General features: G+C 41.8%; 1 protein-coding gene across 21 annotated transcripts in view; it reads right to left on the reverse strand.

Moving 5' to 3' along the window:
- The window catches only part of MACF1 (microtubule actin crosslinking factor 1), a 411,553-nt gene that overhangs the window by 77,574 nt on the left and 318,371 nt on the right, over positions 1 to 15,608 (reverse strand). The gene's annotated exons all lie outside the window — the stretch shown is intronic.

The following is a 15,608-nucleotide window of genomic DNA, read 5'->3' on the forward strand; positions in this document are numbered from 1 at the left end:
AGGCTCGGCCGCGCCGCGCAAATCCCCTGACAAAGGAAAGCCCCGCCTGCCGCCCCGCGCCGCCCCCGCCGCGTTCCCGCCCGCCTCGCGCCGCGCCCCCGCCGCCCCATCTGCCGCCGGGGGCTCGCGGGCCGGGGCGAGCTGCCGGCGTCGCCCCCGGGTACGGCTCTGCCGCCCAACGCTGTCCCTAAGTCCCTCCAATGTCACCTTTGGCGGGCCCCTGCCGGGCCCAACAGAACCCGGCGGCCTTAACCCCGCCACTTTCCTAGAGGCCGGAGGAATTCTCTCACGTTCAGAGACCGAATCACTGGGCACACTGGAGGCGCCCTCGCCCTCCTGGCTGTCACGTACATCGGGTTTCCTGGTGCTCACCGGCACCCCCTGATTCTTCTGCCCACAGACCCGAGCGGCTGCCCACACAGGCAAGGCCCCACGCCCAAACACCTGGGACTCCTCCGCGACAGCACACGGCCAAGGAAACCTGAGCCCGCTTGGGGCCGGCCCCAAAGCATGGGTCTACACTTCGTGTCTCAAAACGGAAAATAGTAGTGAAAGAACGTCCACAACCCAGTCTTTAGCGGTCACCTGGTAACACTTAGAGAACATACAATGGACAACTCAGGAAACTGTCCAGTGGCAGCTGCATTTTTGAAGGGGGCCAACACTTGGCTCCGTTTGTGATGGTAATTTTCTGATTTTATGGAGGAAACAAAAGAAACTCGATTGAAATATCTGAATCTCTGTTGGGCCAAGTCAATATCTAGATGAGAAAACTTAAGGAAAAGTTATTTCTATCTTTATACAAGCTGTAAGTAAAGTCGTTAGCTGGTGTAAGGAGATCTGGCAATAAAATCCTGAGCTGAGGTTGAGGAAGCCAGAGAGGTCCTTGGCAAAAATGAGGTGTGGGCTGAAACCTGTGATCAGAATTAAGTAACAAAAAACCTTTTCACTAGCAAACGTTTTACACTTTATTTCTCACTTCAAGAGGCTTCTGATCAATTCTGCCCACTCAAATCCAAGACTCTACCCATCTGTAGACTTAAAAGGAGGGGGGAAGGGAGACCGACTAAATTTTCTTTAGACAGTCTTTCTAACTTTGATATTCCTTGGCTGTGAAACTTAAAAAAAAATTTTTTTGGTACACACCTGGTGATGCTCAGGGGTTGTTCTGTTTTCAGTAATTGCTTCTGATGTTGCTGGGGGGGGGGGGTGTTATAGAGAGGATATGTGGGATGCCAGGAATGGAACCGGGACAGCCACATGCAAGGCAAGCATCTTTATCCACTGTACTACTGCTCTAGACCCCTAGCTATAAAACTTTTAATGGAACTTCTCCAGAATCCCAAGTCCTCCCGGTCCTAAACTGCAAGAAACTGTAAATTCCACCCTTGTGGAACAGTTAAAGGAACCATGAATTGTTGATCTAGAGAAGGTTCCAGGCAGTAATATCTATGGGAAGTATCTGAAGGGCTGGGATGTGGGAGGAAGGAAGCTTGTTTTGGATGTTTCCTGAAGCTGGCACACTAAGAACCAAGGACAGATTTTAAGCCAACAAAGAGCTTTCTTGCAGCTCTTCAAAGAATAGGGTGCCTCCCAATGTGGTGACTTTCCTGACCTTGGAGGTTTCTGAGCAGAAATTTAAGCAACAAGCAGGCATTTGGAAAAGAGATTTACAAATCCCCTATCAGTTTGTTTAGGCTGAATGTTATGGTTCCTTCTATCTCTGATACACCATAATCCTAAAGCCTGAACAGCTATCAGATCTGATACTTATTAACATTTCAGGGAATTAGGGTTTTAATTTTCCTTAAATTATTCAGTACCTCTGGAGAAACCCAGGGAAGGCAGGATCAATTTCACTAGCAAATCTCTCTGGCCAAATACACTCAAGTGTTCAGATACCATAACAGACTGTGTAGTGTGCCAGGGCCCCTCTGGTTGGAGGAATCTGAAGAATTCTGGCACTAGACTCAGGGTGGGTGGTTAGTCTATTATAAAGAATGATCTTGCTGTGGAATCACAAACTTCATGGCCATAAATTCCTTTCCCATTTCCTCACCAAGACAGGTACCAAATCAAATCAGTCTTTCCTTAATGAGACCCCTATTATCTTTTTTCCTTCTCTCTACTCTCACTAATGCTCCATATATAACACAAGTGAGTGGAGCATTTTAGCATCTATGAGGTTCAGATTCAAATTATTTATCAGCTTAAGTCACACTCTTAAATGTCAGGAGACTATTACAGAGGAACCCCCCCCCCAAGTTCCAATATAATCACATATAGAAATGATTGCTTGAAGTTGCCCCACCCCCCATCAGAAGCCAAAGATTGCTTTGCCACCCCACCCTTTAATAAAAAATGTGTTTAGAAAGAAACCAAGTGAGGAAACACAAAGCCTCTTTCCTCCATGTCTCATTTTCATCTGTTCATGAGTTTCTCCTTAGTTTTGGTATGTGGAATTCTGCCAAAAGCCATCTCAGTGACTGAAATAAATACCTGATACAGCTTTCAGCCTCTTGTTACCCTGATAGCTCCAACAAAAAAAGCATCTGTTCTTTTCACATGCTGTGTGCAAACTTTTACACGAGAAGTATAGGGAGCCTCAGAGCCTCTTTGGATGCCTCACCCAACCCCACCTCCCCACCTGTAACCACAAATACATGTGCTGAAGCCAAATTTCAAATTAATTTCCAGTTAGGTGATTAGAGTTCAAAGACGCTCTACTCATTTTGAAATTCCTAAGAAGAAAATCTAGTGTCAGTTTTTCCTTCAATGAACCTGCTCTAGCCCTTCCTGCTGTTTTCCTAATTAAAGACAGTCCTGGAGTCTCCTCATATCCTAAAAGTTTCATTTTATCTTTGCTCTAAGACCTAAACCACCAACCCTCTAGGACAAACTGAGGCCCTATAATCCAAACTTTCTCAAATTGTATAATGTTCTCTCTCTCTCTCTCTCTCTCTCTCTCTCCCCCTCCCTTCCTCCCTCCCTCCCTCTCAGTTCTGACTAGAAAAGGATAGAGAAGAGAGAAGACTGGTTGGGATAGAGAAGAGAGAAGACTGGTTGGATCTTGCACATTTAAAATGTACAAAATGCCTTTCATCTTAGGATCTCTGGACTTTACAAGCATTTATTTATTGGCAAGTGCACTCCACAGTATTAGTCTGTACCTGTTGGGTACTACTATCCTTTGATGTCTTCATTTTCACAAAGATAGCTCCAGAGTGGCTTATTAACTAGTACAGCATGACGCAAAGTCTGTTTTAAGTGGGATGCTAAGGATTTTTGTGCTATTTGAGCTCTCATGAGTTCCCAAGCCTATGAGAACATTCTCTACACAGTGCAGGAACTCTCATGACCCCTCTAAGCCCTTTCCTGCTTGTAGACTTCCCAAAAGACAGTATAAGAATCTCCCTTTCAGCCACCAAGACAGTGATAATGACCAAAGCATAAAGTTTTGCAAGTCAGGAAAGACCTGAGAGAAGAGTGGGAGGAAGGCAGACAGGGTGAACCAGGGAAGACTTATGGAGCAAATCACATGAACTCATTAGGATCTGTAGATAGAGGCAGTAAAGATAACAAATTCTAAGTCTGCATATCTTAAATGCAGGATCTATTAAAAGGAAAAATGAGAGGTCAGTAGGTGACTAGTTGTGGTCAATTCACCAAGGACCTTAGATGCCAAGCATGAATTTGTGCTCTATTTAAGAAAAACGGCTACAGCTCCCTCCGGCAGGTCAGTGAACCGAACGCCCCCTCACCCCCCGCAAGGCACCCCACCCACATGACCTAGCGGGCATGGCCTCCACAGAGGTGGGCGTGGCCTATTTTGGAGCCACGAGCAATCTGTTATTACATCTCAGTCTTCATCACCTGTGTCCATAACATCCTAGCTATCCCGAAACCAGTAGGCCAATAGGCTGCTAGTCTATTCCAATTTCACCAAAATACCAATGAATATAAGCAGCTGTACAAGCCCAATGTAAAAGAGTACATTCTCTGAAAGCAACACTTGAGGCCTCATGTAAGGAATAGTGGAACATCTGAGAAGAAGGACATGTTCTAGAAGGGGAATATAAAAAGATGACCACCATTGACGGAGCCCATCCAGAATCCTTTTTTGCAACAAGAGGAAATAGGGATAGTGATCTTGAAGGTCACTCCTCCACACCACCACAACATGAAGAAACAGCGTAAATCCCCACCACAAAGAGAGGATGAAGAACAGAGTGCAGAAGCCTCAATAGGCATTTCCCACAAACCTGAGCTTTTCGATAAAGAATTCAGAGATGAAATGCTGAAGATGTTCAATGACCTCAATGTAAAGATGGAACAGATATCCATTAAATTAAAGGAGGACCTGAAAGAAACAATGGAATGGACAGCCCAGAAAATACAGGAAGAAATGAGGGAAGAAATAAAAAAGCTACAAAAAGAAATGTCACAAATAAAGGATTTGGTAGATGAAATAAAAAACTCAGTGGGTGCCCTCAACAATAGAATGGCTACAAGGGAAGACAGAATCAGTGAGCTTGAAGATGAGCCGCAGGAAGCCTACAGGCAACAACAAAAAATGGAAAGAGACCTCAAAATAGTTCTAGGGTGAATCAGAGTCCTAGGGGATGATTTCAAGAGGAACAACATTAGAATCATCAGAGTACCAGAAGGAGAGGGAAGCAACCCCAATGAAAAAGCCACAGTCAAAGAAATCATTGCTGAAAAGTTCCCAGAGCTGAAGAATGCAGGCATCCAGATTCAAGGAGCCTGAAGGGTGCCAGTTAAAAGAGACCCTAACAAAAAAAACTCCAAGACATATCATAGTTAGAATGATGGATGTCATGGATAGAGACACAATACTGCAAGCAGCAAGGACAAAGAAGAAAATCAAATACAAAGAAGCACCCCTTAGATTCACAGTAGACCTATCAGAGGAAACCCTTCAAGCCTGAAGGCAATGGTGGGATATAGTGAAAAAAATCAATGAAATTAACCCTTCACCAAGAATATTTTACCTGGCTAAACTCTCATTCAAACTCAAAGGAACGATACACTATGGATAAACAATAGCTCAGGAACCTCACAGACTCAAAATCAAACCTAAAAGAAGGACTAAAGGGGCTACTCTAAGACAAGAAAAACCCCTACAAGCACAACAAACCCTTACAGAAAGATGGCACAAAACCCCATAATAATAATCTCTCTCAATGTCAATGGTCTAAATTCACCAATTAAGAGACACAGAGTGGCAAAATGGATTCAGAGACTGAACCCAACATTCTGCTGCCTACAAGAAACACATCTGAACAGCCAGAACAAACACAGACTCAAAGTCAAAGGATGGAAAACAATCCTGCAAGCAAACAACTCCCTCAAAAAAGCTGAGGTGGCCTTACTTGTATTGGACAACATAGATTTCAGGTTGAAAAAGATTAGAAGGGAGAGTGAAGGCTATTTTTTATTAATCAGGGGATATGTATAGCAGGAAAAACTCACACTCCTAAACGTGTACGCACCCAATGAGGGACCAGCTAAATACCTACAACAACTGCTAACAGACCTTAAGAAGGATATTGTGAGCAACACAATGGTTGTAGATTTCAACACTGCCCTATCACCTCTGGATAGATCAAGAAGATTAAAACTCAGCAAGGAAATATTGGCTTTGAAGGAAGAACTAGAAGAGAGAGGGCTAATAGATCTATACAGAACTTTATATCCCCCCCTAAAAGAATACACATTCTTTTCCAGTGTACATGGAACATTTTCCAGAATAGACCATGTGCTGGGCCACACAACATACCTCAACAGAACCAGGAAGATAGACTTTGTACCAGCTATCTTTTCAGACCATGATGCACTGAAGATAGAAGTTAATCATGTACAGAAGCAGAAAACCAAATCAAACACCTGGAAATTAAACAACTCAATGTTTAACAATGAGTAGGTCAGGAAGGAAATCAAGGAAGAAATCAAAAGGTACCTGGAAACAAATGAGAATGAAGACACGAGCTACCAGAACCTGTGGGACACAGCTAAAGCAGTGTTAAGAGGAAAATTTATAGCCCTGCAAGCATTTCTCAGGAAGGAAGAAAGGGCCCACATAAATAACTTGACTTCACAGCTTAAGATTTTAGAAAAGGACCGACAAAAGGAGCCCAAACCAGGAAGAAGGAAAGAGATAATCAACGACATGGAAACCCAAAAGACAATCCGAAAGATCAATGAAACCAAGAGCTGGTTCTTCGAGAAAAAAAACAAGATTGATAAAACACTAGTAAGACTCACAAAGAAAGAGAGAGGGAGAATCCTAATAAACCGAATCAGAAATGAAAAGGGGGATATCACAACAGAAACCAAAGAAATTCAAAAGATCATCAGAGACTACTTTGAAAATCTGTATGCCACAAAACAAGAAACCTAGAAGAAATGGATAAATTCCTGGATTCCTATAATCTCCCAAGGCTGAATCAAGAAGACCTATAATACTTGAATAGTCCTATTAATATCAAGGAAATTGAAACTGTAATCAAAAGTCTTCCCAAAAACAAAAGCCCAGGTGCAGATGGATTCACTAGCGAATTCTTCTAAACTTTTTTTTTTTTTGCTTTTTGGGTCACACCTGGCGATGCACAGGGGTTACTCCTGGCTCTGCACTCAGGAATTACCCCTGGCCATGCTCAGGGGACCATATGGGATGCTGGGATTTGAACCCGGGTCGGCCGCGTGCAAGGCAAACGCCCTACTCGCTGTGCTATCTCTCCAGCCCCGAATTCTTCCAAACTTTAAAGAGGACCTATTGCCAGTTCTTCTCAAGTTTTTCCAGGAAATTGAAGAAACTGAAACCCTCCCAACCAGTTTCTATGAGGCTCATATCTCCCTAATACCAAAAGCAAACAAAGACACCAAAAAAAAGAAAAAAACAAAACTACAGGATGCGAAGATTCTCAACAAAATATTAGCAAATAGAATTCAACTCATCAAAACGATCATATACCATGACCAAGTAGGATTCATCCCAGGGATGCAAGGATGGTTTAATATCCGGAAATCAATCAACATAATCCATCATATCAACAAAAGAAAAGATAAAAATCATATAATCATATCAATAGATGCAGAGAAAGCATCTGACAAGATCCAGCATACATTTATGATGAAAACTCTCATCAAAATGGGTATAGAAGGGACTTTCCTCTATATAGTCAAAGCCATTTATCACAAGCCTATGGCAAGCATCATCCTCAATGGGGAAAAACTAAGAGCCTTCCCTCTAAGATCAGGGATGAGACAAGGATGCCCACTCACTCCACTTCTGTTCAATATAGTACTGGAAGTACTTGCAATAGTAGTTAGGCAAGAAAAAGATATTAAGGGCATTCAGATAGGAAAGGAAGAAATCAAGCTCTCACTATTCGCAGATGATATACTATACTTAGAGAACCCTAAAACCTCTACCAAGAAACTTCTAGAAACAATAGACTTGTATAGTAAAGTTGCAGGCTATAAAATCAATACCCAAAAGTCCATGGCTTTTCTATACGCAAACAATGAGAAAGAAGAAAGCAACATAAAAAAAAGCAATCCCGTTCACAATTGTGCCTCAAAATATCAAGTACCTCGGAATCAACTAAGGAGGTAAAGGACTTGTATAAAGAAAACTATAAAATGCTACTTCAGGAAATAAAAGAGGACACAAGGAAATGGAAAGATATTTCCTGCTCATGGATTGAAGAATTAACATTGTCAAAATGGCAATACTCCCCAAAGCACTGTACACATTCAATGCGATCCCTATAAGGATACCCATGACATTCTTCAAAGAAATGGAGCAAACACTCTTGAAATTCATATGGAACAATAAGCCCCCACGAATAGCTAAAGAAATTCTTGGGAAAAAGAAAATGGGAGGAATCAACCTCCCCAACTTCAAACTCTACTACAAAGCGGTAATAATTAAAACAGCATGGTACTGGAACAAAGGCAAAATTGCAGACTAATGGAACAGGGTTGAATATTCTGATATCTCCCCCCCAAATATATGATCATCTAATCTTTGATAAGGGAGCAGGAAATGTGAAGTGGAGCAAGGAAAGCATTTTTAACAAATTGTGCTGGCAAAACTGGACAACTACATGCAAAAAAAAAAAAATGGGTTCAGATCTCCACCTATCACCATGTACAAAAGTCAGATTAAAATGGATTAAAGACCTCAACATCAGACCAGAATCCCTAAAGTACATTGAAGACAAGGTCAGCAAAACCCTCCATGATGTTGAAGCTAACGGTATCTTCAAAGATAACATGCCACTAGCCAAGCAAGTGAAAACAGAGATAAACAAATGGGACTATCTTTAACTAAGAAGCTTCTGCACCTCAAAAGAAATAGTGACCAAAATACAAAGACAGTTTACAGAATGGGAAAGGATATTCACCCAATACCCATCCAATAAGGGGTTGATATCAAGGATATACAAGGCACTGGTTGAACTCCACAAGAAGAAAACATCCAACCCTATCAAAGAATGGGGTGATAAAATGAACAGAAACTTTCTTAAAGAAGAAATCTGAATGGCTAAGAGGCACATGAGAAAATGCTCTTCACCAATAATCATCAGGGAGATGCAAATCAAAACAACAATGAGATACCATCTCAGACCACGGAGACTGGCCCACATCCAAAAGAAGAAAAGCAACCGGTGTTGGTGTGGATATGGGGAGAAAGGGACTCTCCTTCACTGCTGGTGGAAATGCCGACTGGTTCAGCCCTTTTGGAAAACTATATGGACGATTCTCAAAAAATTAGAAATTGAGCTCCCATTTGACCCAGCAATACCACTCCTGGGAATGTATCCTGGAGAGGCAAGAAAGTATAGTAGAAATGACATCTGCATTTGTATATTCATTGCAGCACTGTTTTCAATAGTCAAAATCTGGAAAAAACTGGAGTGCCCCAAAACAGATGACTGGTTAAAGAAACTTTGGTACATCTACACAATGGAATACTATGCAGCTGTTAGAAAAGATGAGGTCATGAAATTTGCATATAAGTGGATCAACATGGAAAGTATATTGAGTGAAATGAGTCAGAAAGAAAGAGACAGACATAGAAAGATCTCACCCATATGTGGATTATAAAGTAGCAGAATGGGACACTAACGCCCAAGAGTAGTAGAGATAAGAACCAGAAGGTCTGCCCCATAGCTTGGAAACTGGCCTCACATGTGGGAGAAAAGGCAGCAGAGACAGGGAAGAGAACACCTAGTAGAGAATGTTAGGAGGACCCACTCGGGTTGAAAGCTGTGTACCAAAAGTAGACTATAGACCAAACATAATGGCCACTCAATACCTCTACTGCAAACTACAACACCAAAAGGAGAGAGAACAAAAGGGAATGCCCTGCCGTAGAGGCAGGGTGAGGTGGTGGGGGTTGGGGTAGGGGTGGTGGGAGGGATACTGGGAACACTGGTGGAGGAGAATGGCCACTGGTGGAGGGATGTAAACGATCACTATATGACTGAAATGCAAACATGAAAGTTCGTAAGTTTGTAACTGTACCTCATGGTGATTCATTAATACAAATTTAAAAAAAAAAGAAAAATCACTACATCAAGATCTACTCAGTTAAATGTACCACAGGTTAGGAGAGATATCCAGTGGTAAGTGGGATGTTTCCCAAGAATCTGGGACTAGATGTTTATTTGAATTTGTTATTGTTGTTTGATTGTTTTTTGGGCAACATCTGGCAATACTCAGATGTTACTCCTGGCTCCACACTCAGGAATCACTCTGGTGGTGCTCAGGGACTGTGTGGGATGCTGGGGATCGAACCAGGCTTGGCTGTGTGCAAGGCAAGCACCCTACTCACTGTACTATCTCTTCGGCCCCTTTTAAATAAAAATTATCTTGTTTAAAAAAATTCCAAATCCTTTTTTATAAATAAAAAAGTCAGCAATAAAAAGCTGACCTCTTTACATAATTGAGCCCTGATGTGTTGCTACTAAATTGATATCAATACATATGAATAGATTATAAGTGAATAAAATTGAAAATGTAGCAATCAAGAGGATTCTTCACTTTAGACAAGCAGTGAGAAAAGCTTGACCTTATAGAAATGAGAAAGGCAGATTCGAAAGAAATTGCAGAAGTAAAACGTGAAATTCACACTGATCAGACAGAAAGTAGAGGATGGGGACAAGAGTGATCTTATAGTGGAGAGGGCGTTTGACTTGCATGCTGCCAACCCGGGTTTGATTCCTGGCATCCCATATGGTTCTCTGAGCACAGAGAACAATTCCTGAGTGCACAGCCAGGAATAACCCCTGACCATCACCATGGAGGGGGCAGTAGTGAAGAAGAAAGAAAGGAAGGAAAAAAAAGAAAACAAGAAAGGACTTTTGCCAAAAATAGGCTAAAATTTGGGGTGGAGATAGATTTGGAAACCTTCTCCCAAAGGACAATGAAGTAAAACTAAACATCCTGGAGGATGAATGTGGAACCATGTATTTGGGACGTAGAATGACCAACCAAAAAAGCAGAGTAGCAAGAAGGTCATGGAGAGAGTACATTGTCAATAAAGTTAATGGATAGAAGGTTTTGATAAAGGAAGCCATTATGTTAAATGCTGCATCAATGTTGAGAAGGACAATAAGTAAGACAGTTACTGGACTTGGCTAGGAAGTCAGTGAATACTCCCAGGACAGCAGTTTCAGTGCAGTGATGTAGATTGGATCAAATTATTGGAAGTTAAGGATAAACAGTGGCAAGAGGTATTGGTCCTTCCTTCTTCTTCATATTATTCTTTTGGCTTCTTTGACACCACTGCTACCTTTCTAATTAGTCTCCTTATTTTCTTCTTCTTCTTCTTCTTTTTTTTTTTTTTTTTTTTTTTGGTGAGGCTATACTCTCTACCCTTATTTCTTGCCCTACTGTTTCTGTTGTTTTAAGGCAAGCTATTTTCACACAGTGTAGCTTTGTTGTTTCCTTTTCATTTGTTCAACAAATATTTATCAGGTTCTACCATGTGCACATAACTATGCCATGTCACAGAATGAAAGTGATGAACAAGATTCACCAAGAACTTATATTTTAGTAGGGGAGAGGGCTGTTTATTGTAATTCAATGGTGATAAATGTTCTTTGGGAAAAAAAGGGCAGGGCTGGAGCGATAGCACAGCACGTAAGGTGCTTGCCTTGAACACAGCCAATCTGGGTTCAATCCTTTGAACCCATATGGTTCTGCCTGGAGTGATCCCTGAGTGCAGAACCAGGACTAAGGCCTGGGCGCAGTTTTGTGTGACTCAAAACCAAACAAAAAAGCAAATAGTTGCTATGACAGCATGGGTGTGTTAGGGGAACGGGATCAAAGGTAAGTGGCCTGGAGCTTCAGGAGGACCCTCCTGTGAGAGTGACCAGGTGGGCTTTCACTAGGGTTATGAATGGTCTTCCTAGTTTCAGGATTGCAAGATTTTACAACTCTCACGAATTGACAACTTCTCAATGTTGCCTGACTACTCCTATGAAAAAAGGTCTTTGGATTTTGTCTCCAAGAAATTTTACCTTAAAGATCCTCTCTCCAATACTAAAAATAATAATAACAATAAAATAAAAAAGGAGTTAGACTAAGAGGACAGGTCTAAAAGGGCCAGAGCACAAAGGGAGTCCCCAGGCTACATCATTCCCCTGAGCATCAGGAGTAGACCCTGAGCGCTATTAGATAAGGCACCCAAACTAAAAACCAAAAGACCAAAGAGATCTATAAGTCAAGGCACCTTACCTTGCATGCTACATTATAACAATGGTTCAAAACCTGGCTCTGCATATGGTCCCCTGAGCACAGAGCCAGGTGTGACCCCTGAGCACTACCCTTGTCCTCATAAAACAAACAACACACACACACACACACACACACACACACAATTGGAGATAGAATAAACAACACCAAGGGCAGACTTCTGAAACCTGTCTTTTCATTTTGCCACTAAATTCTTTATTTTGTTATTTTCAGTTTTGGACCTCACCTATTTGTGCTCAGAGGTTACTCCTGGCTCTGGGCCCAGGGATTACTGCTAGTAGGGCTGTTTCAGGGATTGAACCAGCTGCATGCATGGCAAAAACCACCTTACCTGCTATACTATCTCCCTGGTCTTGTTACTCAATTCTTTTCGTAGGACCACAATTTAAGTTTGAGTCTAAAGATTTGACCAAAATCAAAGCTTTTCCCTTGGCAGAGAATAATAAGATGATAGAGATAAATGATTCACTTTAATCGATGTGGTGACTACAAGCTGGAGAAGACCCAAGATATGTCTAATTTCTTTGAATTCTTACCATCTTCTTCCCTTGACTCACACATATACAAAACCAAGTATTACAAACACATACTTGCTGAGACTGTGAAGGAAGTTTTTTTTTTTAAAAAAAAAAACAACTTGATTTGGCAACTTAGCAGAAAGATGAATTATATATGTATTTTAAAAACTACTTTCTTCTGATAGTAGTCAACTGGCGATTGGAAAGAATACAGGAAGGGCGGCTGCCGCGCGTGAGCCACCGCGAGTCGAGGCAGGACGGCCATGGCCACTGAGGACGGGAGCGGTGGAGCCCCCGCCCGAGTGCACATGCAGGCATGCAAACCCACTGACCTTCATTGTGCGCATGTGCTCACCCTCATTCATTTCTTTTGGGGGAAGGGCACATCTGGTGATGCTCAGGGGTCAGTGCAGAGCCAGGAGTAAGTCCTGTGCACCGCTGGGTGTGGCCCCCAAATAACAAAATATTATTTTAGATATTAGATACTATGGTTTCACGGGCTGGAGTGATAGCACAGCGCGCGCGGCAGAGCCTGGCAAGCTACCCGTGGCATATTCGATATGCCAAAAACAGTGACAACAAGTCTCACAAGGGAGACGTTACTGGTGCCCACTGGAGCAAATTGATGAACAATGGGAGGACAGTGCTACAGTGCTTCTTCTGATATTAAGTTCGTATTTTTTCTCACATTTCAATATTTTAATTAAGGATTTATTAATATTAAGAGATATTTCTCACAAAGATGCTGATTTGTTATTCATAGAGTCACAACAGAGGATGATAACATATTCTATGTTAAAAGCTAATTAGGCCAAGGACCCCAGGATCACTAAAGTGATTCTGACAGGTGACTGGGAAGACACTGACTGGTAATGGCTTCTGGTTAATTTTGGTTAATGATAAGAAAATAATGCTGATTTGAAGAGCATAAAGCCAAGGTCAAATAGTCTTAGGAAGACTGCTGGCTAACGACTTCCAATATGAATTTAAAAATAAACACATTGATGAATAAATAAGCAGTATACGTATGTACGTATGTACATATGTAGATATGAGGCTTACTTAAAGGTTGTCGTAAATAGCCAAGACCTAAATCCTAAATGTACTGCTACACAGAGTTAGAAATAAGCAATACACATATTCACCAAAATATTGCTCAGGAAAGTTGTGTGTCATCCACTTGTTTTACTGCTGCCATCAAAGTGATTTTACTTTATTCTCATAATTTCCCCTTTTAAAAACATGATATAAACCTGGTGAATATAAAACCTGGTTCTGGGCCTAGGTTATTTTTCTTTTTCTTTTTGGGTCACACCTGGCAATGCACAGGTATTACTCCTGGCTCTACACTCAGGAATTACTCCTGGCAGTGCTCAGGGGACCATATGGGATGCTGGGAATCGAACCTGGGTTGGCCACGTGCAAGGCAAATGCCCTACCCACTGTGCTATTGCTCCAGGCCCCTAGGTTAAGTTTTGTGGAGAATGATCATACTTAGGCACAAGGGTAGATTTTGAACTACTAAAAAATATTTTATATTTTGTCTGGATAAATAAAAAAAATCAATAGAGTAGGTCAGGTCAAAGGACCTAAGCACATGATCTGTCTGCTGGAATCCTGAGTTTGACCCCTGGCACTGCATGTTCCTCCAACCACTGCCAAGAATGCTCCCAAGCACTAAGCTGGGAGTAGTCTCCTAACCCCAGCATTGTCAGGTGTGGCCCCAAAAAAAGAAATAAAAAAAAAAATCTACTACTTATCAAGCACTTAAAATATACTTGAGTGTTTTTATCTACATCACTCAAGCAATTTACATAAAAACACTAATGGTGGGGCCAGAGCGAAAGTACAGTGGGTGGGTAGGGCTTTGCCTTGCATGGCGCTGACCCTGGTTCCATCCCTGGCATCCCCTATAGTTCCCCGAGCACTGCCAGGAATAATTCTTGAGTGCAGAGCCAGGTGTAACCTCTGAGCATCACTGGGTATATGACTCTAAAAACCCCCCACAAACCCTGAAAGTATGACTTACCATTGTTCATACTTTATAAGTAACTATACAGAGTTAACCCAGGTCATTCAGCTAATAAATGATAACCAGAATCAAAAGCTGGATATTTCTGACTCAAACTAGTGTTTAATATTTTTTACTACATAAAGATGAATGAATTTTGAAGACTCTTCTGAACTGCCAACTAACTGAGTAAATAACAAATGACTCAAAGGTGATAGCTATAAAACATCTTAGAATCTGGTTATCTTCAAATGCACCTGAAGTTGCAATTTTTTTTTAGTTTTGCTCTGTTCAGGTTAATGAAATGAAATACATGTATGAAGTGATACAGAAGCTCAGGAGAAGTAGCTGGGAGATCAAGAATGCTTTGTGGAAATAACAGATTTAAGCTGTCTTCAGGGATGGGTAGAAATGCAATAGGTACACTATGTAAGGAGTGTTTGGAGTGGATGGAATGGATAATCTCTATAGAAAATAAGACTAGGAAGACAGGGGGGATGAAAAATTCAAGAAAGACAAGACTAGAGACACATTACAGACTAGTTTTGGAGGATGCCATAATGTAATCCATCAGACTGGAATACTCCTGAATTGATCATGGGGAAAGAAGCATTCACAAAAGGAGAGTGACTACGGAGACAGATAAGAAGGAAAAAAAACACTGTGCTGGATTTTCTTTTTTTTTGGGGGGGTGTTGTTAGTTTGGACGCCATACCTGGCGGTGCTCAGGGGACTATATAGGGTGTTGGGCATCAGACACAGGTTGACCCTGTGCCAGGCAAGTACTTTACCCGCTGTACTATCTCTCTGGCCCTGGGAAAACCACCCTAGAGGCTTGAAGTTTTAGAAGGCTACCATATAATTTATGTCTGTTTTTTCCCCCTGTGGGAACTGTGTGTGTACTTGCTGGCTGTCCAATCACACTATCTCTCTGCATGCCTAACAGAGGATCCTTTGTTCCAAACAGCAAGGCTCAAAAGAGACAGAGTCTGATAAAATCACACTGAGATCAGTACTTCCAGCTGGTGCAGGGGCTGATGCCATTCCACAACACACCCTACAGGAAGCAGCTTGAGATACTCAGCTGATTGATTTCCACAGCAGGAGTCTTGTGGTAGGGTGGGGTGGGGACTGGTCAAGCATGGAGAGAATTCTTTAGCCAAATGCTCAAATTAGTCCACCAAGATCCTGACTTTATCCAACATGTCTGGATAAATCAGTCTTAAATTAAAACTGACTGGTTTTTGAAAAAACAAGAAAGAGATAGAGTACAGTAGGCAGGGTGCTGA

The sequence above is a fragment of the Sorex araneus genome, chromosome 5, assembly GCF_027595985.1.
Source record: "Sorex araneus isolate mSorAra2 chromosome 5, mSorAra2.pri, whole genome shotgun sequence".
Lineage (NCBI taxonomy): Eukaryota > Metazoa > Chordata > Mammalia > Eulipotyphla > Soricidae > Sorex > Sorex araneus.